At 36.6% G+C, this 25,000-nt stretch overlaps 1 protein-coding gene across 3 annotated transcripts in view; it reads right to left on the reverse strand.

Annotated features, from left to right (window-relative positions):
* Positions 1-25,000, reverse strand: part of Amph (amphiphysin) — a 140,967-nt gene that overhangs the window by 105,665 nt on the left and 10,302 nt on the right. The window contains exon 1 of one of the 3 annotated variants that reach the window (XM_067127868.1): positions 14,776-14,834. The exons of the other annotated variants lie outside the window; for them this stretch is intronic. The gene's annotated coding sequence lies outside the window, so the exon portion shown is untranslated. Of the gene's footprint in view, positions 1-14,775; positions 14,835-25,000 lie in introns of those variants that run through there. 3 annotated transcript variants of the gene reach the window in all.

A 25,000-nucleotide genomic window follows, 5' to 3' on the forward strand; every position in this document is an offset into this window, starting at 1 on the left:
CACTGAAGATTGACCGGACAGAGTACCACCACCAAGCGCAGCTACTACACAACAGCACTCGGCTCCATGACAGTTATGACTGGAGTGGATCGAAAATAAGCGACAGAAATTCGGATATCTGTTGACGCTATCAAGCTCTTCTGTCGTCTATCTGTGTTCTGTGAGACTCCCGCCATTTCCTGTCGGGTGTTCTGCTCTCTCTCTCTCTCTCTCTCTCTCTCTCTCTCTCTCTCTCTCTCTCGTTCTTCATTGTTTTAAGTCTTATCTCCGGATATATCTTCTCTCCCGATGTGATTATTAAATTTCCCTTCTTGGACTGTCTTTTGTTTTCGATTTATTGTCTGGTTGTTTTGTCTTTTGTTTTGCTTTTATCTACTTCAATGTTTGTGTTAGGTGGTATATTTTCGACACTTTTACTTCCGCAACAACAGGAATGTTGCTTGTCAATTTTTAAGCACTTTGTAATAATGCAACAGACCTTTTAAATCCGGCGCGGGAGGAAAGAGGTTCATAATGAGGCCTGTTGGCAGACGACTTTAAAATATGCCTTAAAACACAACCTAACCTTGGGTTATTATAGCTAAAAACGAACAGACATTAATGAGGAATAAGCCTATATGACTGCTGGCTTGCAAGGATACCGTTCATCACAAAGAATGTCTGTTGTAAGACAATGAAGACACTGACATACAAGAAATAGAGATGTCTAAGCACAACAACCAGTATCATATAACTTCTGCAATTTCCGCTTGGGTAGATTGAGAGAGAGAGAGAGAGAGAGAGAGAGAGAGAGAGAGAGAGAGAGAGAGAGAGAGAGAGAGAGAGAAGGCTAAGCAACCCAACCTTGATCAAGATGCCGTTATGACTGGTTGACCCACATTCGAATCCTATATCTTTCACGAAAGCTGAAATAACGTGAAACCGGAGTAGTTTCGGCATCGATTCCACTACTCCTGCCATACCTAAGCAGTAGGCCTATGCGCTCTGTTAAGGCTCTAAAATATTCCCTATAGGCCTACAGACGTCGAATATATCCCCACGTTCTACTTGACCGCAGGAAAATAAAATGGTCATAATGCTACAAGATAAGTGTATGATCAAACAAGGATTTTAATGTAGCTGTTAGAGTTATAGGCCTAGTCATTTGTTAATTAAGGAATAGGCCTAATTTCTCGGCACCAACTGACTTAATATATATGCGTAGTAACAGGAAGTATAATATAACACCAGACGAGAATATTTATATAGTAAATAAAAATTGTAACTAAATCTCAACATTACAAAAAACACTAGGCCTACGCACTTTACATCAATAGGCCTAGTTGCTCCGTACCAGCCGACTTAATATATAAGCGTACAATACAACAACTGACACGAATATTAACATAGTAAGCGAAAAGTGTATGCAAATTTCGGTATACGTCAAAACATTAGGCCTATGCACCTTACTTCACCACTGCACCTGCACACTAGACCTATGTCACTCGACAACGCAAACAGCTAACAAAATGTTAACTAAAAGCCTAAAAGCCTTCGTGTTTAGACCTACTGCATCAAATAACCGTTTCCTTTCGTTTAAAATGGTTAAGCTAATCCGCCCAATTAATTTACAAGGTAAGGAGGAAGTGGTCCACGGCAATGTCGGTTTATGGGCTTCCTTCCGGTACGGAGGAGGACATTTCCCGAGGCAATTCACTGAGGAAATGAAACTACCATAATTATCTATTTATATAATGAATGACAACTACTCTAGCTATGTAAAATGTATAATTTATATTTTGGTGAATGAAAAATAGGCTGTGATAGTCTGCAACATTCAAGCACCGTAACCCTAGACCGATGCATGAGAAAATAAACAGACATAATAAGAACCCGGCATCAGGTTGCGTTGCCTAAGCATGCTCTCTCTCTCTCTCTCTCTCTCTCTCTCTCTGTATGTGTGTGTGTGTGTGTGTGGGTGTGTGTATCGTTTCAAGCAAAGGTAATAGCATTACCCAAGCAAGCATTGTTAATGCTTCTCATTTCTGTTCTAATACACCTCTCTCTCTCTCTCTCTCTCTCTCTCTCTCTCTCTCTGTGTGTGTGTGTGTGTGTGTGTGTGTGTGTGTGTGTGTGTGTGTGTGTGTGTGTGTGTATGTAGCATTTTCAAGCAAGCATTTACCCAAGCAAGCATTGTTAATGCTTCTCATTTCTGTCTCTAATCTCACTCTCTCTCTCTCTCTCTCTGCATCGTTTCCATAGAGATAATAGCATTACACGAAGCAAGCAATACCAATGCTATTCATTTCTGTCCTAATCTCTCTCTCTCACCAACAAACAAACAAATTAAACTCACAAACAACAGGAGCCCACCTTTCTCTTAATTAGAAACTCCTAAATCATCATATGGCAATTTCACCTACTTGCTAATGAGACCTGAGTTTGAACTCACGGCAAATAAACACTAGGTGGCAACTTATTCACGACGAGACTTGCCGTTACGTATTTTTTCTTTGGTGAAAATTATATTTATTTGATTTGTATATATATATATATATATATATATATATATATATATATATATATATATATAGTCTAATTAATTATACATATATATTATATTTATATATATATATATATATATATATATATATATATATATATATATATATATATATATATATATATATTATAGTCTAATCAATTCTTCATATCTATATATATACACATACAATATATACATGTATAATCAAATTAATTCTTCATATTTAATTCTCATCTTATTTTTAATGTTCCATTAAAATTTCCAATATTTTGTAAAATATATTTATATATATACACATATATAGTGTATATATACCAATATTTTGTAAAATATATTTATATATATACACATATATATAGTGTATATAATATTATACTAAGAATATTTGTCTGCAGGACTGTTTGGGATGACGTCGCTAGACCTACGCCCCTTTTCCATGGATACTCAGTGGGTTTGTGTTACAGACGGTGTCTGGCTCACGTTACTGGCCACCAATCCATCTACTGGCCATCACAACGTTGTTCAATTTCTGTGACCAAACTCAAATTTATTCCCAAAATAACAATGGTAATCACGGAACTGTTTTAAAAGTAAAGTTAAACCAAACAATTCAAAATAATCCACGTAACTATAGCAAAGAAGAAAAAAACAATCACACATACAATCCACGTAACAGGAAAAAAAAATAAACAAAACAGTAGCGTGAATAAAAAAAATGTAAAAAAAAAAAAAAAAAACATGTAAACATCAGGAATGAACTCCCCTTTTTCAGTCGAGTGAAAAAAGTACCTAGACGAGTAAGCGAGTTAAAGGGTACACCTTCTCTCTCTCTCTCTCTCTCTCTCTCTCTCTCTCTCTCTCTCTCTCTCTCTCTCTCTCTCTTCTTCTTCTTCTTCTTCTTCTTCTTCTTCTTCTTCTTCTTCCTCGCAAGTACACGACGCCAGGTCAAACGTACTCAGAGCACCTAATGTAACACTGTAACAATTTGTGAGCGTCAAGTGACGTCATACAAGAGAGTACAACGATCATGTGTTCTAAATATGTAAAATATTTATTAATAAATAATGAATAAGGCATTACTCCCGTCGAAGTACGGAATAAGTAAATAGATAATCGTACAGGCATAGGAAATAAGGCATTTAGCATTGGGGAAAGTAAATAGAAAGTCGTATAGGCCTAAGAGGTACAATTTTTGGTAAAGTTTGCGAGCGCGAACCCCTTCATCTCTCTTTTCACAATAATACAGCAGATCTAGAGGTCTACATATCATAAAAGCAATACTATGAATCTCTCTCTCTCAAGATTCCTTCCTACGTATGTTGAGACTGACAGAACGCTCTCTCTCTCTCTCTCTCAAGACTCCCTCCAAAGCCTATAGAGAATGAGAGAGCTCTCTCTCTCTCTCTCTCTCTCTCTCAAGATTCCGTAAGTCTAGGACCCCTTTCGCCTGACAGAAAATTAGCCAGCTGACAGACGTCGCAAGCATTATCGTGAATTACGTAGCTCAAATATATGCTTTGCCGTCTGCAAGGGCGCACGCAAGCATAATGCAGCAATGGACTCTCTCTCTCTCTCTCTCTCTCTCTCTCTCTGGCAATCTGTATGCATGACCATTAATGCGTTCTCTCTCTCTCTTGTATTCTCGTTTCTCTATCTTGTGATATCTTCTGGCAATCTGTATGCATGACCATTAATGCCTCCTCTCTCTCTCTCTCTCTCTCTCTCTCTCTCTCTCTCTCTCTCTCTCTGTGCGTGTGTGTGTGTGTTCATCTTCCTATATCTTGTGCTATCTTCTGGCAATCTTCATGCATGACCGTTAACCATTATTCTCTCTCTCTCTCTCTCTCTCTCTCTCTCTCTCTCTCTCTCTCTCTCTCATCAGACAACCAATACTCTAGAAATACTTGGTATTTAACATCTTGTCAAGTGCGCGATAATCTTTCATTTTTTGTATAATTTCACATTTATCTCTCGAGCAACTTGAAGAATTGTATACATTATGAATTACCTGGTTTTCTCTTCACTATAAATCAGCTCTATTCAGAAATGAAGCTTAAAAAATGGTCATTTCAATAAGGTTTTCCAAACACAACCGACTTTGCTGACCTTTGCATACACTGAATAATTAGGCCAACCGCTATCTTACACCTTAAAAATACGACGTATTTCGCCATTATTCAAATATAAGAAATTATTTATTTCATCAATTTCGCTAAATAGGCCTCTCAGAAATTGGGTATTTTTAACATTTCGCATAATAGGTCTATCAGGTTTTCGTGAAATAGGCCTATCAGTAATTAGGTATTTTCCCAATTCCACAAAATAGGCCTATCAGAAATTAGGTATTATTTTCAATTTCGCAAAATAGGCCTACCAGAAATTAATTATTTTCCCCACTCCACAAAATAGGCCTATCAGAAATTAGATATTATTTTCCAATTTCATAAAAATAGCCCAGCAGAAATTAATTATTTTCCCAATTTCGCAAAATAGGCCAATCAGATATAAGGCATTTTTCCAATTTCGTAAAATAGGCCTGTCAGAAATTAGGTGTTTCCAATTGCGCAAAATGGGCCTATCAGAAATTAGGCATTATTTTCCATTTTCGCAAGTTAGGCCAATCAGAAATCAGTTATCTTTCCAATTTCGCAAAATAAGCCTATCAGAAAATAGGTATTTTCCAACTTCGCAAAATAGGCCTACCAGAAGTTAAGTACTTTTCCAACTTCGCAAAACGGGCCTACCAGAAATGAGGTATTATCTCCCAATTTCGCAAAATAGGCCTATCAAAAATAAATAATTTTCCCAATTTCGCAAAATAGGCCTACTTGAAAGAAAGCCCTCAAGACCACTGCATCTAGAAATAAAAATCCATAGATTGCAAATTGCTCTTTCTAGATAACCACAAACAAACAACAAAGTTCATTTTTATAAGGAATCCCTATCTGCTTTCGACCATCTTGCACACATGCACTGCGTCGCCTGCAAATGTGTGTCGTGACAGAGAGCTGCTTTTTACGAGGCTATTATGAAATATAATGGAAAGATTCCCCCTTAGTACCATTCGATAATTGCCTGAAAGGAATATGGTGTGTGCTTTAATGGCGCTCTCTCTCTCTCTCTCTCTCTCTCTCTCTCTCTCTCTCTCTCTCTCTCTCTCTGTTAGGCGTATATGGGCCAACACTTTCCTGAGAATACTTATAGGTCTACATCCACGTCCATTAACCAAATGAGAGAGAGAGAGAGAGAGAGAGAGAGAGAGAGAGAGAGAGAGAGAAGACTCACTCTCTCTCTCTCTCTCTCTTGGCCTATATGGGCCAACACTTTTCTGAGAATATTCACACAGCTTACTCCACATTCATTAACCAAACAGAGAGAGAGAGAGAGAGAGAGAGAGAGAGAGAGAGAGAGAGAGAGAGAGAGAGAGAGACCCCAAGCTCTCCCTCTCTAGGCCTATAAGGGCCAACACTTATTCAAGAATAATAATTACAGGTCTATATCCACGTTCATTAACCACACCGAGAGAGAGAGAGAGAGAGAGAGAGAGAGAGAGAGAGAGAGAGAGAGAGAGAGAGAGAGCCTTGCATTATTAACCCCTCTTACGTGACACACGAACCACCTGGCAGGCTGGTAGGTAGGTTAGTCAGTAGCACAAGATATACCACCGGTGACCCCAAACAACTGTTGGAAAGATCCACACATTATTAGGGTTTCCTTAACCGTGGTACTGGTGACACACTTATCTCGCTGAAGCTCCTCCTGTTTTCTCCTTCTTTTTCTTATCTTTTCCTTTCCAAGCCCTTCTTTATCGTCCGTTTCCTTGCGTCTGCTCTTTCGCGGGTGTTCGGATCGGTCTTACGTTCGTTATTTTGGTTCTGATTCTTCGTTTGTCAAATTACTTCATCATTCTTGATTCTAGGCTATTTCTTTGCTTTTATTAAGTCTAGTTTTGCTTTCGTTTAATCTTTTATTTTTCTATTTATCCCTATTCATCCTCTTCGTCTGTTATTCTCTGTCATTCTCTTTATTAGAACTCCTTTCTTTTCCCCACTGCGTTATCTACTAGTTCATTATTCATGTTTCCGTTAACCAAAATCTCCTGTGTAACTCTTCCTCCTCCATTTCCCCATCATTATAATTATTATTATTAATTATTTATCAAGAGACGACTGAGGATTTGAGATTACCCCAAAATTCAAAACCTAAAAGAACGAACGTGTTAACGAATGGGTCTAGCTTTTCTCGGCAGCCACCCACTACAAGTGTATTATTATTATTATTATTATTATTATTATTATTATTATTATTATTATATAAAACAGTTTTAAACGTCCTGATATCAAAAGCACAAATAAAACTAGCCACACCGTAAACTGAGACCTCAGCCAGCCGTCTGTATGAAGAGGTGGGGGCGTGGAGCGGGGGAGTGACGGAGCTCTCAAATATACAGGAAATGTGGGCGAACGGAAGAGATAAGGCGGGCTGTAGAGGATGGAACAAAAGGAGGAAATGTAAAAAGGGAGAAAAATGGGAAGAAGAGGATGATAAGGAATAAGGGAGACTGGAGAGAACAATAATTGGGAGCGTTCTATTGAAAAGGAAAAAATGGCGCTAAGTTGCATTATAATGTAGTCTCATAAACGAATGAAAAGGGTGGGATACTGTAGGACTCATAGTCAGGGTAATCTGGCAGAACATAAACACATACACGCGTGCACATGCGATGAACATACATGCAGTTATTATGTATATGTATGTTTACAAACATGAATACATGAGGCAGCATTCATTTTTGTGGCGGGAACAGAAAAAGCGATTCTTGTAGGTATGAAACACAGACATACATTATATATATATATATATATTATATATATATATATATATATATATATATATATATATATATATATATATATATATATATATATATATATATATATATATATATATATATATATATAATATATATATATATATACGCAACAAAGTACATTTAAAGACCGCTGTCAAAAGACAGTTGGTGTTGGCTCTAGTTTCTGACCTAACGCTCTACGTAAGGTTTCAAATACCAGAGACACTTAGGAGCCTGTAACACCTACCTTTTGTCGAAAGGTAGGTTAAGTTATCAGTAACAATGCGCAGTACAGCTAAGCCTATTACAAAAAAAAATCATAAGCCTAATAAATTTGCCCTGAGAGTCGGTCTTAGTTCTGTAAAAGTAGCTAAGAATTATATATACACGAAACCTCTAGGCCTACCTTCATACTTCAATAAGCCAGCAGGTCTAAACCTACTGGAATAATCTATGCCACTGAACGTCTAGGCCTACTGCAATGACCCATAAGCCTAAGACGCTGAATCACTTATACAGAACGGATCAGATTAACCAAACTTGTGGTGAAAGGCAAGTGAAATTTATCAGATGGTACAATGACATTATTTCTACGCGTACTGGAATAATACATAGGCCTAAGATATACTCTCTCTCGGCATCTGTGGAACGTATTAAGGAACAGTAAACCTAGGCCTATTACAATAATCAGTAGCCTATGCCTACAACGCCAAGTGAATATCATGTATCGTGGAATTACCAGTAAACTCATCTAAAGGGTGAAGATAAAATTTACAAATGTAATTCCTGCCAACTGTAATACACGCTTTACACAGTCACCATAGGCCTAAGATATAAATTTTTCAATTATTATTACAATTATTATTATTGCTGAGTCGTGCAAATTATTATTATTATTATTATTATTATTATTATTATTATTATTATTATTATTATTTCGATTGACGAAAATCGATCACAAGAGGAAAGCCACATATAAATGAAAGCTTATGTCTATAACAATAACCTATGTCAGTATGCCGATCACAAACAATACACTAAGACAGTGAGCTATCTTACATAGGCCTATACACCGAAAATTACAAAACTCAGCTTTCCTTTTCTTCCCCTAATCTCTCATAGCCTACTTCCTTACTGAAGAGAGAGAGAGAGAGAGAGAGAGAGAGAGAGAGAGAGAGAGAGAGAGAGAGAGAGAGAGAGAGAGAGAGCACTGCACGAATTCTTTTCAAGTTAATTTACATCAAGTGCTTGATAGCTACTGTAGACGACTACAGTATTCGCAACCAGTGTTAAAAAAAATGGGTAGGCCAAGAGGCTTGCAACCCCATCCCAAAATGACTGAGAAAATCAAATAAACGTCCAATCAAACTAAGGCATGATAAATTCAATGAAAAGATAAAAAGGAAAAATTACGAAATAAAAACTGATCATAATCTCTCTCTCTCTTTCTCTCATGAATTCAAAGCCCCAAAAGGACCCCTCGAGGAATTGGGGACTTCCGGACACACCCTACTGTCTCTGAGGCATTCAAAAAACGGATCGTATTTTAACAGACAATGTAATTTGCTCCCTAACTGCTACCGTAGATACACGTGTTCAAACACACACACACACACACACACACACACACACACACACACACATATATATATATATATATATATATATATATATATATATATATATATATATATATATTTATATATATATATATATATATATATATATATATATATATATATATGTATATATATACTGTACAGCAATATATACAATGTGTGAGTATATTATTATATATTTATATTTGTATATCTATATATATATGGATCTATAATACATAACTCTATTAAAGCACTTAAAACAATATGCTGCGGGAAAAAACTCAATTCTTAAACTAGTATGCTATAAAACTTTCATTCAATTACCCAAAAACACGGAGATTTCATTCACAAAATCACGTGACCACAGAGCATAACATCCAATGAACACTTTCCCATCTAATTAACGAGAGAGAGAGAGAGAGAGAGAGAGAGAGAGAGAGAGAAATGACGCCGTGCAATTGCTTTCTCTCTAGAGCAGAAAGTGTAGAACTGCTTTCATACCCAATTAGCCGCGTTACCAGTGAGATGGTTAACGCATCACGTGACGTCACGGCGTTACGTCAGTGAAAAACCGTGAGGGCTCGTAACGCCTGAAGAGAGAGAGAGAGAGAGAGCATAGGAAAAGATAAACAGAATTAAACATTGACATATATTACACAGAACCAGCCAGTGCTAGAAAGCTCTCTCTCTCTCTCTCTCTCTCTCTCTCTCTCTCTCTCTCTCTAGCAATAAGTTCAGCCCATTCCCTTACCCAAAAACAATCCAAAGATGGCAGTGAAAATGCCCACCAGTGCCCAAATACCCCCCTGCGGAGCCTGCCCTCTTTAAGAGAGATGACCTCAGGTTACCTGGCTCATCCTACGTTCAACCTACACTGACCCTTTCAAAACATCCTTTATCTTCGTGATGTTTATTTATTGATTTTTCATACATATATATATATTATATATATATAATATATATTACAATACAATATAAACAGTATATATATATATATATATATATATATATATATATATATATATATATATATATATATATATATATATATATATATATATATATATATATATATTTCACTTTTCACGAGGGCGTGGCAGTTACAGCATCATTTCCCTCCCACCTGCTGAGTCAAGGCTACACCATATATATGGAGAGAGAGAGAGATTTATAAGCTTCAAGAAATCTCAAGTTAAATGTTCTAATTTGTTATACTTTAAGGCCACATGAGAGAGAGAGAGAGAGAGAGAGAGAGAGAGAGAGAGAGAGAGAGAGAGAGAGAGAGAGATTTATAAGCTTCAAGAAATCTCAAGAGTTAAATCTTCTCATTTGTTATACTTTAAGGCCACATGAGAGAGAGAGAGAGAGAGAGAGAGAGAGAGAGAGAGAGAGAGAGAGAATTAAAAGCTTTAGGAAATTTCAAGCTGAATGTTCTAATTTGTTTACTTTCAATGCCAAATTCTAGCCAGAGAGAGAGAGAGAGAGAGAAATCGTACTGAAATTAAGTTTTGCGGGATTCAAATTACATGCTGTAGTTAGCGTCTTATTCATGGACAGGCTCTGTTGCGGAAATAGTTGCATATAACACGAGAGAGAGAGAGAGAGAGAGAGAGAGAGAGAGAGAGAGAGAGAGAGAGAGAGAGAGAGAGAGAGAGAGAGAGGAAAGCTTTACAGAACCCGTAGTTTGTTTATATTATCAGTCTCATGTAAACACACTTACAAATTATCTATCTCCCTGTGTATGTATATAGCCAATGTATGTATGTATGTATGTATGTATGTATGTATGTATGTATGTATGTATATATATATATGTGTGTGTGTGTATATATATATATATATATATATATATATATATATATATATATATATATATATATATATATATATATATATATATATATATATAAACATCCAGACCTTGCAAAATTAGAAACGGAATAAAAACATCATTAACACACAATGGTTAACCAGCACCTTGAGAAAAAAGAACATAAGAACATCGACCCCAGCCAATGACGAATATTAACAGCACTTTCTCTCTCAAGAATGTAATGTAAGCGTTACGTAACACTCCCTGACAGTCAAGAGCGTAACGATGTTGGTAACAGATCCACCTCGAGAGATGATGATGAGAGTCACGGCTTGTCTTACGATGTTTGAGAGCTGGCTCTCTCTCTCTCTCTCTCTCTCTCTCTCTCTCTCTCTCTCTCTCTCTCTCTCTCTCTCATCTTTATCAGTTTTTGTTCAGAGTTCATCATGATAAGGAGAAACCTTAGTGTCAACAATATAATCCCATTTTTGCTTGTGTTCACAAACGACAAACTAAACCTAACAACATAATTGCAAGACTTTTGAGAATTTATGGACCTCATGAACGGACACCTACACCAAAACAGATGGGGACCTCATGAACGAATCCTACGCTACATCAGATGAGGAGGACCTCATGAACGAACACCTACGCCACAACAGTCAGGAACCTCATGAACGAACACCTACGCTAAACATTCAGGAACCTCACGAATGCCCCCTTGTTAAAAGTGCTTCTGAACGAGCTCAAATAATGAAATAAACTGTTATGCAAAAATCATCTCATGACAGATCTCCAATATTTATACTTTGCAAAACAACCCTCAATCCTGAGAGATAAAGAACGAACTCAAAACACCAAAACAAACAGGGACCTAATGAACGAGCCCTGACAATGACGAAATCTAGGCAAGTCTTGAAAGGAGTCTCACGAACAACACCAAAACTTTCAAGAACTTCCAAAAGTTTGCTGGAGGAAGACCTCATGAACAAGCCCCTCAGAAGAGCTTGAAGACCTCATGAACGAACCCATCGTGAGACAATTCGAAAGATGCACTTTAAAACTTCATGCACCAATTACCAAACAAAATTGAAGTCCTCGTGGACTAACTATCGCAAAAAGATAAATTTCATGGACGAACTTCCACCTTGAGAGAGAGAGAGAGAGAGAGAGAGAGAGAGAGAGAGAGAGAGAGAGAGAGAGAGAGAGAGGTATGAATATGACAAAATTAACAGCAATGCTGTCAATTTAACACGTGACCATACATGATCTCAAAAGATATTTATTACAAAAAATTTAAATACCAAAGATATTAAAAAATATTTCAATACCATTAAAGCCTTATAACTATAAAAAAAAAAATTGTAAGGTGATGGAAGTATTAGGAGGAATACGTCAATAAAAAATGAAGATAACTGTAGAACACCATAAACCACAAACAGACAAAATAAAAAATGCAAAAACTGGACACGAATTTCACCATCAACAAAAGTTATCATAGTTAAAATAACACAAATGTCTAATATTAAACAAACTGACATATCTTTTGAGGCGACCACCTAAGCCTGACCAATCTAAAGAAAAATAAAATATAAAAAAAATAAAAATAAAAAACACGAATGAATCAGATATTCTAAAAAATATAAACTTCTAAAAAAGTAATATAAAATCACCATCCGTGATATCATCTACATTCCAATCATTGGCTTCCAAGGTCGACTGTTGCTCCGTCTCCGTCAGAAGACCTTAATAAGATGAATAAGACTTTTTTCTCTCTCTCTCTGCGAGGAGGAGCCACCATGGGTCACAATGGCACACGAGAGATCCTGAATGTGGTGATGAGTGGTAATATCAATGGCTCACTCGGTTCACTTTCGGTGAGTAAGAATATTGATGTCATATTCATACACGTATTCTCTCACGCTTCGTGGGAGACTAAGGCATTTGTGTGTGTGTGTGTGTGTGTGTGTGTGTGTGTGTATATATATATATATATATATATATATATATATATATATATATATATATATATATATATATATATATATATATATATATATAAAATATTTGGGCATATTTTCTCTTTTGTGCAATTTCTACTGAAGTTAATGGAATTGTTCCCCGATAATATCTGTTTAACTAGACTTTGAGTCAGTCTATACTACATCTTTTTCTCAAGAAGAAGCAGCCTAGACTGATTCAAAGTCTTGACAAAAAGATAGTATCAGCAAACACTGCCATTAGCTTCAACAGAAATTATATATATATATATATATATATATATATATATATATATATATATATATATATATGTATATATATATATTTTATAAAAGCTTTATATAAGTTTGAATTCTCTCAAAGATTACAGTAATAAAATCAACCTTACTTAACTTTCCCCAAAGCAAAGTTTTAAAAAAAATGCCCATTATACGACCCTTTAAAACATCCTGCTCAGTAAGCCGTAACACACACACAAACACAACATTGAGAATTCCACGTCAGAACCGTAGTAGGACGTAGGGGAGCGGCGACGCCCTTCGTAGGGGAAGGCAAGTCCGTGGAGTGACAGAGGAGAACACGAACACACAACACACACATGTGCTTTCTTGCCTTCGATGCAACGGTTTTCCGTGAGCACATCGGGTTAAGAAACGACCCCCGTGACCGCCGGTATGAAAAATGACACTTTTGAAATTCACGACTTGGCCGCGTTCGTTCGTGTGGTACAGCGTAGAGCTATAGGAGCAATGTCCTGACGGATTAGACTCTGTAGCTGGGGAGTCGTCAGTGTGGGCTGCAAGGTATATGGGGTAGGTAGAGAGAGAGAGAGAAAGAGAGGACGGCATTCCCTAAAGAGGACGAAATGGTGAGTCAAGGTCGAGCCTCGAGAGGGAGGAGTTGAAGTGCTTGTGCACTCTTCAAGTATATGTGCCTCGACGAGGCTATACCCGATGCAGTATTAAACGTAGGCTATGCTCTGCAGAGCTGACGTTTAAATTGATGTAAATCTGAAGATTTTAACGTTAAAAGTATACGAATTTTATTCAAAAGTTCTCACAGTTAGCACAATTTACAACAAACCACCTGTACCATTAGATAAACTGACAAATTTCGGCATATCTGACAGGTATCCCGAAGGATGACAACCAATACACCTGACAGTCCTTGTCTGCGAGACAGGCCAGGGACCACAAGGCGATCTCGCGGTTCCCTTGCCATTTATGGACAAAATCTCTCTTCGCGCGCCTCACTCTCTGAACTAGATTGAAGTTTTCGTGTTTGTATCCGATAAATACACCTCTTTTCCACTGCCTTTACGGCAAATCAACTGCCACATGCCCTGCCCACACACCGATGGCAGGAAGGTTCACCAAACTTCGAGCCGGACACCCCAAAGAGACATATGTTTCTATCTGTCTCGCACTTCGGCTGCACATACATTCGTCAACCACTGTTGAGGGAGAGAGCGATGGCTGTAATCCAGTTTAGATGAACTGACAAAACGGCACTTCCTGGAATGTTCCGAAGTCTGGAATGACAAGGAAACACTCGCTCACCGACGGCTGATACACATTTCGCTCGCCATGAAAGTTATGAAGTTGTCAGAAGGAGGAGGGGAGGAGGAGGAGGAGGAGGAGGGAGAGTTTTCCCGATAAAAGACTGGAAAGAAAATCGAGTCGGATGGTCTAGTAACATAGATCCAGCCAATCCTGTTTCTCTCCTCCTTCTGTGGCCACACACACCTACCCACACACACAGACACACACACGCACGCACACATTCACGTATGTAGGTACAAGGGGTGGAAAGGCAACAACGGGTTTTAAAAAGCGCGATTTCGTTCGCTATCTCTCCCGACCGACGTAGGTCCAACGGGCCCTCCCAAGCCTCGCTCACTTCACAGTGTCCCTCCTCCTCGTCCTCTTTATTAATCGTCCGAGGACGGACGTCCAAACAAACCCCAAAAGGAAAATCGACTTGCTCTCACGAGAACAGCCAAGGTGTGACTGAGTGCGCGCTAGCTCAGCTCAGCTCAGACCCAGGTTCCAGCCTCGAAGCTGACCCTGTCGAGTTGCGACCACCTAAGGGGTCAAAAACGCCTCCGTCCGACTGATCGCAGTGAGCGAGCTCGCGCGCGCTCGCCGGCGAACGATGCTGGAAGGGAAACCGGGTCTCTGAAGACTTCGCTCAAAGACAGGCAGAGGCTTAGCAGAAGCAGCAGCATCAACGTAATGCGTTAGGTTTTCGCGCCAACTTTTAGACCTACTTTGCTTTTCCAGGTCGTTAACTCTGGTTGTATGTTTCTTCACCCGCACACAAACAATTTACGTGGAACACAGATCGCTCTTCTGTAAGGAAGGACGTTTACCATCATAATATAACCAGAATTAAAACATATTCAACTCATTTCCCCAAAACAAACGGAAAACCCACCGCCATTTCGCCCCGACTAAGAATCGATTACGCGCCATAGACAATCAATATTCATTAGAGCGCGTATCCTCCGCGGTTGAAACGTACAGACAGGCGGCCATTAAGATGTGACAAATATTTCCATCGCTCCTACACTTTTTGGTTCGCTTTTAGTGGTGAAACCGGTAGGTGGAGGTAAGGTTGAGTCGGTATGGCTTCCTCCTCCTACCCATCTAGACCTAGAACTCCTCCTCCCTCCTCCCACTTCCCTCCTCCACCTCCTCCTCCTCCTCCGCGATCCTACACGCACATACGAACGCACTCTAAGTGCTCATTGGCGATAATAAACAAACAGTGGATTCTTTCATCAACTTTCGTTTACTTTTCTCAGATGAAATCAAGCGAAGAGTTTGTTTATTTATTCGTTTTTAAGAGGATAATGTTTTTTGATGCTCGTTCTCTGCGCATGATTTGTTACATAACATTTTTTCTAGTATTTATAGTAAAAAAAAATATGTATCATTCTGTGCGTTTTCTAAGGACAGCATAGAGATGAATTATTGTTATTTATTGTTATTATTATTCAAATACACTAAAATATAATAAGATATATAAATGCTCAAATACAAATAACCAATTATACACCCAACAATCAGCAAAAACGACAGATTTAGTTAATGCACACACGTGAAGTGAAAAACTAATAAATTACATCGGAGAATATAATTTTTAAAAATATATAAAACAGTTAAATACAAAGAATAAATAATTAGCATACTTAATGTATATAAATAAATAATAAGCACTGCAGTTAATGCATTTTTCATCTAACCCATTCCATAAATCTCTCTCTCTCTCTCTCTCTCTCTCTCTCTCTCTCTCTCTCTCTCTCTCTCTATTAATTTGTCTGTCTAACCGAGTAATCACCTGTCATTTTGCTGCCTGACTGTTTCTATTTACTTATCTGCCTCCTTCAAAATCCGGGCCTTTAAAAAAGGATCTCCCGATCGAAACTCTCCTTCTTCCTCCATGATTTAAAAAAAAAATTAAAGGACCAGCTTCCATCCTTCACAACCTTTTATGGAGTTGTTTAAATGGTTGTGGTGGGAGATATCACAACATTCGATAAGTCCCGTCTACTCTGCTACAACGCAGGGTAACGAGAGAGGGGGGGCGGTCTCTGATCTTCGCTGTCATCCATATTGTTGATGTTATTTTATGTTTTTTGAGTGTTAATGCCGTTCTGCCATATGTCCGTTAATTAAAAGATACTACACACCTTCAGTGAATTCATTATTATCGTTACTGAGTTCAAAGGCTGGAGAATTTCGACGAATTCGTTAATGAATTTTAAAGAGAGGACAGTATGCTCGTTCTCTTATGGTTAAATGCGTCAAGCTGCGCAAATTTTCATGAATTCGTAATTGAATTAGAAAGATGGGTCACCATCTTCTACCGTTGGTATTTTATTGAGAGAATTAACGTTAATAGATAAGTAGGAAAGGTTACGTGAATTTGGAAGAACTGGATACTGAATTATACAAAGACCCATAACCTTCTTCTACCGTTAAATAATCAATATAAAAAAGTTACCTGAACGTGAACGAATTCGCCACTGAATTTCAGAGACGGGGGCTACAACCGTTCTCCCAAAAAGCTACGTGAATTCTGGGGAATTTGAAACTGAATTCAAATGACGCTGAAGATCTCTGACCAATGGGACATTGCTATAAAAAGTAACGTGATTTTGGACGAGTTCGCTGCTGAATTTCAGAATAAAAATTAGGTGAATTTAAGGAATTCGTAACTGTTTTCAAAAATTTGTGAAGCTAAGTAATAGAAGAATAGATACACCATCCTTTTAAAAGTATAGATAATTCGGAAGTTAGAGTAGTTATGGAACACGAAAGTAGAAAGAGAATCCCAAAGTTTTGCCGTATAAAGAGTGAAACAGACACCAGAGTAATTGTTTCCAGGTGGCAACTGAAATGTGACACTTTTCCAAGTGTTGGAAGTGACACTTGGAACGTGGCATATTTAAAATAATTTTTATTTACCAAAATTTTGCTTCGAGAAATTTCTCGAATTTGGTAAACAAAATTTTTTTAATTCTTCGAAAAAATTATTTTCCTAAATTTTGCCAAAATTCATAACAAAAAAATTCAAAAAAAAATATTATATTCTATGGTGTTTCTAATCCTTAAAATGTATTCTTCAATTTTTTTTTAAATCGACAAATCAAAATTGCAATAAGCATTTAATTTTTATGCTCTTGATTTGTACTACAGAAAGACAATATTATTATTATTATTATTATTATTATTATTATTATTATTATTATTATTATTATTATAGTTATTAACTAACCATCCCAATAGATCCAGAATCAACAAACTACGCAACTTTTTTTAGAAATTTTTTTTAACATTTAACAACACAATCAATTGAAAAAGGAGAAATGACATTTCCTCTCTTCATCTCCCTCTAACCTTCATTTCCAAACCTTCCTCTATCACATATCCTCCTCCTCCCACTTCGCTCCCACCCACACACACACGTGTAACTTCCCACGCGCGAGCACGCCCACACGTACACGCCAACGCCGTGCATCTCAAAGTTGTACTTCCTATTGGTACATCCCTGTTCGCAGGTAAAGGTAGGTAGGAAGGTAGGTTACCTGCGTCTCATTAGCTCAGGTAAACTCACCTGGCAGTTTTGATTTGATTTGTTATATTTTTATTTACATTTTTCAAATGTATATAAATAAATAAATACATAAGTAAATAAATAAATAAATAAAACCGAATCAAAATATGAATCAAATTCTATATTGATTCCGACATTGCAAATTTTTTATTTACGTATCCTCTTCCTGTGGGAGAGAGAGAGAGAGAGAGAGAGAGAGAGAGAGAGAGAGAGAGAGAGAGAGAGAGAGAGAGAGAGAGAGAGAGAGAAATAAATGAAAACGAGTTAAAAAATTAATCAAATTCTATATTGATTCAGATATTGCAATTTTTTTAATTTACGTATCCTCTTTCTATGAGAGAGAGAGAGAGAGAGATAGAGAGATATTTTCAGATACACTTACGTAATCCATGACGCTACGCAGGAGAGAGAGAGAGAGAGAGAGAGAGAGAGAGAGAGAGAGAGAGAGAGAGAGAGAGAGAGAGAACTTAATTTCTACGTAACTTAATTGGGTACCGAGTCATTCACTCAGCTACACAGCCACTGGTCAACGCGGGATCTGAAACGCGCAGTATAAAAAAAAAAAACCTCGCTACTGAAGAAATACCAGGATGCTTTCATGGTCTAACGTCACGTGTTCTGAGGAAAGTGTACCTAAATGTACACAATGTACTGATCTCAAAGTGTACATGAAGCGAATCAGCTGTAATTAAGATTGCACATTGCTGACAGTGCAGGATACAATCAATAGCAATAGTATTGTAAATAACATCACTATCACAATTAATAACAAGTGTTGTAAACTACAACCCTACAACACTTATAACACAACCGAGGTCGCCGAAATTCCCCACAAAGCAGAGCGAACAGGGCGATGACGATAACATGTATTATTAATAACTTCCATTAGGAAGTCACCCAGTTGCCAAAATGTCATGGAGGAGGAGGAGGAGGAGGAGGAGGAGGAGGAGGAGGAGGAGGAGGAGGAGGAGGAGGAGGAGGAGGAGGAGGAGAGGAGGAGGAGGAACATGAACTGTGATAAGAAACTAAAAGATCTAAATAATAATAATAATAATAATAATAATAATAATTAATAATAAGAAACTAAAAGATTTTAATAATAATAATAATAATAATAATAATAATAATAATAATAATAATGGGAAAAGACAGTACAGTGCCAAATATGAATGCTGACATATGCCCATGGTGGTATGGTATGGTATGGTGCCATACTATTAGCTTAATTGAGAGAGAGAGAGAGAGAGAGAGAGAGAGAGAGAGAGAGAGAGAGAGAGAGAGAGAAATGAGATTGGCACAGAATTTATTTACATTCGATCACATACATGTTTATTCTAATGAATGGACAGTATTTTTGCCCAATGAAATCGGCACTCTCTCTCTATTTTGTTAGCCCAAGAACAACAAGTTCAAAACACGTCCTTACATTGACAATTACCATGAGAATTCCATGGAATTTTCACAATCGTTTCATTATTTCATGTGATGTACAATAACTCTCTCTGTCTCTTTCGTGAAATATAATAATCATGCTTGTGCTGACAAGGGGAGAGAGAGAGAGAGAGAGAGAGAGAGAGAGAGAGAGAGAGAGAGAGAGAGAGAGAGAGAGAGAGAGAGAGAAAATCTTTTCATTATTTCTTGTGATATACAACCATTCTCGATTTCATGAGAGAGAGAGAGAGAGAGAGAGAGAGAGAGAGAGAGAGAGAGAGAGAGAGAGAGAGAATCTTTTCATTACTTCTTGTAATATACAACCATCCTCTCTTTCGTGAAATATAATACTCAGGTTTGTGCTCACGAGAGAGAGAGAGAGAGAGAGAGAGAGAGAGAGAGAGAGAGAGAGAGAGAGAGAGAGAGAATCATGACGCCGCCAACAAAAACACTAATCTAATCGCAAGCGGCAATAAAAGTAATGCACCGGATGTAATCAGTGCATTTCATTTACTGGCTCACGAAATCAAACAAAGCGCTGAATGAAAATTAAACAAATAACAGTTACTGAACATTACGATGCTGCAGCAATACTTGTTATTGTTGTTATTAATTCCACTATGACAAGGCGTGAATAGAAGTCACGAAAAGCAGAACACATAGGAAAACGCAACGCAAAATAACATTATCGAAACAAACCAACCTCAAAATCTGACAGACGTGCCCACTCGGCAACTGAGGTCAAGAAGAAGAAGAAGAAGAAGAAGAAGAAGACCCAGAAGCACATACCCACTTGGTGAGGAAGGAAGAAAGAGAGGAATTGCCCAATTCCTTGGGCAAAGGCAGAAGGAGGAAGTCTTCTTTAAGAGGAGAAAAGAGAGAGAGATGGACGGACGAAGGAGGTATTCAAGAGGTATTCAACGCCCCTGATGAGTCCTGAAAGCCCCCAGTTTAAGTCGTGAATATTCGCACCGAAACGCCCTTTTGGGGTTTAAAGTGGCCGGGGCGAATTATAAGGTCCTGAATGCGAGCAGAATCAAAGCCCTTGCCTACAATTCACGCCATATGGCGAAGGACGTGTTTTGGTGAGCTTTATAAAGTCCTAGAAGAAGAAGAAGAAGAAGAAGAAGAAGAAGAAGAAGAAGAAGAAGAAGAAGAAGAAGAAGAAGAAGAAGCCCACAAACATTTTTTACAAGAAAGAACATCATGAACATAATTTTTTAAGAGTTTTCTTCTTCAAAAACTACAAAAAACTGAAAATATTCAGCTGTATATGGCAAGGCAAACATACATAGAATGCTTATTATTATTATTATTATTAATGCATTACAACGAAAATGAGAGAGAGAGAGTTCTTGAAAATGACTCTCGATACCAAAGCTGCATTTTGAGAAAAAGTCTGGAAATGAAACAAGAGAGAGAGAGAGAGAGAGAGAGAGAGAGAGAGAGAGAGAGAGAGAGAGAGAGAGAGAGATGATTGGAGAACAAACGCCCCAAATCTCGCTGGCTGAACATTCGGGTCTTCGCAGGACCCACTCATTCTCGACCTCGGTACGATCTCACGAGAAAGGCTGGGCTAGAAAACAAATTGATAAATTGCATAATGATTCCACATTTCCACCCTTCCTCCACCTCCTCCTCCTCCTCCTCTTCTTCTTCTTCCTCTTCCTCCCCTCGTCATCCACCTGCGGTTAGCAGAGAGTCACACATTCTTGCAAAAACGACCATGGAAATAAGGGCAATGCTGCAATTTGCATTCATTTGAACCAGCCACAATTTAATCTCCAACTCTTTTTTTTTTTTTACTTAGCTCGCTTCAGTTCAATGGGAGGTTATGCAACGACATTTGTGGGGATCTTGTGTTGCTCCATATCAAATATTAAAGTTTGTTTATAATATAAACATATATAAATATATATATATTAAACTTTATCACTTACACAATTGTTCTGCTCATTTTAATGCAATCAACAGCAGGACCACATTTAAACTGGACTGTATCTAGCAGAGATATTTATTCAGGCATCTACGGATACCACCAGACGATGAGGACAGTTAGCCCTGGAAAGCTTGTAACTTTTCCTGAATAAATATCTCCGCTAGATGCCATCCAGTTTAAATGGGGCCTTGTTATTAAATAAATACATAAATATATATATATATATATATATATATATATATATATATATATATATATATATATATATATACATACATATATATATATATATACACACAACCCCTCAAACTTAAACAAATGTTTCCCAGCTCTTAAATCCTCGCAACAGAAACTAAATACCCCCAATAATCCTACGAGAGTGGCACCGTGTTCCTATACCCTTCCCCCAAGGGAGTGCCTCTAGCAACTAGCAGCCCCCTCTCCCCCCTCCCCTCCCCCGGGGCATTCGAGATTCCTGTTGCAGCTAAAATCAACGAATGGTGACTTTTAAAACACTCACACAAGGGAGTTTCTTCCTGAAATTGTCGCACTGCTTTGGCGCTGTGCCTGGTGGTGACAGCGTAAGTTTTCTTGTTATTCTCTGATTCTTCTTCTTTGGGGAAGAAGACAGGACGCTTATCGTTTCGTCTCTAATAGGGGATTCTAATACAGTTATTAGATACATTATTTCCAAATAAACTTGAAAGGTTTATCTGAGAATTTTAATATAATTAGCAGCGCTTTTCTCAGGGCCTGATACTCTAAAATTACACGTAATTTGTCCCATACAGAATTTCAAAACAAACTTCAAGGTTAATCTGACATTTTCTTGGGGTCGAGAGCTAGCGCTTAGGGCATGGAGCTAGCGTGCCCACGCTCTTCTTTCTTGACCCCAGAACACACTGGTTCCAATTTACGACTGGGCAGACTTTCGGGTAGGCCAGAAGCTATCCACGGACCTAGCAATCAACTACTCCGCCACTCTGGCTGATTTAGACTTTCCAAAACCAGAAAACAAAACGACCCTTCAATATCACAACAACGCACAGGCACAGAAATGGCGCGCGAGAGAGAGAGAGAGAGAGAGAGAGAGAGAGAGAGAGAGAGAGAGAGAGAGAGAGAGAGAGAGAGAGAGAAAACGAAGAATCTAAGCAGCAAAAGTTGCAAAGGCGCTTGACGACACCCTGGCACCGTGCCACAGCCGATGAGGAGCACGAGGAAGTGCCAAGAATACAGACGGAAGGAGAGAGAGAGAGAGAGAGAGAGAGAGAGAGAGAGAGAGAGAGAGAGAGAGAAGAGAGAGATTCGAGGATAAAAGTGCCCTGGGATGACGTTTATATTGGGTGGGGGAGGGATGGGGGCAACATTCGCATTCTAGACGTCTTATCAGCAAAATTCAAGGAAGACATGCACTGGGATGATAATCAACGCGAATATCATCCAGAACAACGTGACGTCAAGCTTAAAATGCACTGAGGCTATATTCGGATTGGGGTAAATACACGCAGTCAACAAATACTTCGAGATGATGTTTACTTAAGACTCTTAAATTCAAATGGAGGTAAAAAAAAATCAGTGTGTTTACATAATCTTAGGCAAAAAAATTATATTTACATAGACTCTTAAATTCAAAATGAAGGTAAAAAAAAATCATTCAAAATGGAGGTGATAAAAGGAAAATAAAAGGGAAGGCCGACCCCTCCCCAAAAAAAAAAATTAGGTTTAACCTAAAATAAAATCCAAAAACTCTACCTTACAAGAAACGGAAATTTAAAGTCCAGGGGAAAAACAGAATCAGACAGAGAAATCCAAAACTTTAAAGACCAAAACCCTAACCTTACAAAAAACAGAAAATTAAAAATCCAGGGAAAAACAGAAGAAGACGGAGAAACCCAAAGCTTGTCCATCAACTAATGAAGGGCGAAGGGTAATGGAGAGTATGTAAGAATAGACATTCTATAAAGACACAGCATTTAAAAATAAAAACACTTTGTTGGCGCCGGGTGCCAATGGATGGTGTCACTTCGTATGGAAAGACGAACTGCGTTTTCCCATATCTTGTGACAGATTATTTCTGCGTTGTGTTTCTCAGTGAGATTAAGGGAATAATAATAATAATAATAAATAATAATAATAATAATAATAATAATAATAATAATAATAATAATAATAATAATAATAATAATAATAATAATGCATATAAAATTCTCTTACATTTTTCATTATAAATAAATATACGCAAGTTTTTCAATAATAATAATAATAATGCATGAAAAATTCCCTTAAATTCTTCATTATAAATAAACATACACAAGTTTTTAAATGAGAATAAGTGAACGAAAAGTTGTGTAAATAATAATAATAATAATAATAATAATAATAATAATAATAATAATAATAATAATAATAACAATAATAATAATAATAAGCAAAAGTTTTTCAGTGTGAATAAGAGAACAAAAAATTGTGTAAATAATAATAATAATAATAATAATAATAATAATAATAATAATAATAATAATAATAATAAACAAGTTTTCAGTGAGAATTGAGGATCAGTAAATTGCGTCAATATAATAATAATAATAATAATAATAATAATAATAATAATAATAATAATAATAATAATAATAAAATAATAAATTTTTCAGTGAGAATAAGAGAACAAAAAATTGTATAAATAATAATAATAACAATAATAATAATAATAATAATAATAATAATAATAATAATAATAAATAAAGTTTTTCAGTGAGAATAATCAGTAAATTACAATAATAATAATAATAATAATAATAATAATAATAATAATAATAATATTATAAATAACATACACAAGTTTTTCAATGAAATAACAACAATAATAATAATAATAATAATAATAATAAAGCATGAAATTCACTTCTATTCTTCATTATAAATAACATGCACAAGTTTTTCAATGAGAATAATAATAATAATAATAATAATAATAATAATAATAATAATAATGAAGCATGAAATTCACTTATATTCTTCTTTATAAATAAACACAAACAGTCACCTTTCAGAAACCCCAAGACTCTGCAGGCGTCCAATTAAACACACACACTAAATAACTCCACATTTTTCTTAAAATCTCTAGGAAGGTCATTCCTCCACCTGAGAGAGAGAGAGAGAGAGAGAGAGAGAGAGAGACTAGCCTCACGCACGCTTGGTGGTGAATTACCTTCTTGCGAGATGCGTTTAGATTTGCTAATTGGAAATTGCTGGCAAAATTTTGTCATAAATTAGATTAATATTTTTTTATTTAAGAAGTCATAAGGAGATGATTTAATTTAATTTATGCATTATTTTGTAGTGTTTGTGGATGTAATAATAATAATAAGAATAATAATAATAATAATAATAATAATAAGAAGAAGAAGAAGAAGAAGAAGAAGAAGAAGAAGAAGAAGAAGAAGAAGAAGAAGAAGAAGAAGAAGAAGAAGAAGAAGAAGAATTACGGAATAAATTATGATCATTAATTATTACTACTGTGAATATAACTATTATTATTATTATTATTATTATTATTATTATTATTATTATTATTATTATTATTATTATCACTGACGCTTTAAATTTTGTCAATGTTTTATAATAATAATATTAAAAATAATAATAATAATAATAATAATAATAATAATAATAATAGAATAAATTATGATAATCAATTATTACTCTTAAGAGTATAATA

Source organism: Macrobrachium rosenbergii, chromosome 26 (assembly GCF_040412425.1).
Source record: "Macrobrachium rosenbergii isolate ZJJX-2024 chromosome 26, ASM4041242v1, whole genome shotgun sequence".
Classification (NCBI taxonomy): Eukaryota; Metazoa; Arthropoda; class Malacostraca; order Decapoda; family Palaemonidae; genus Macrobrachium; species Macrobrachium rosenbergii.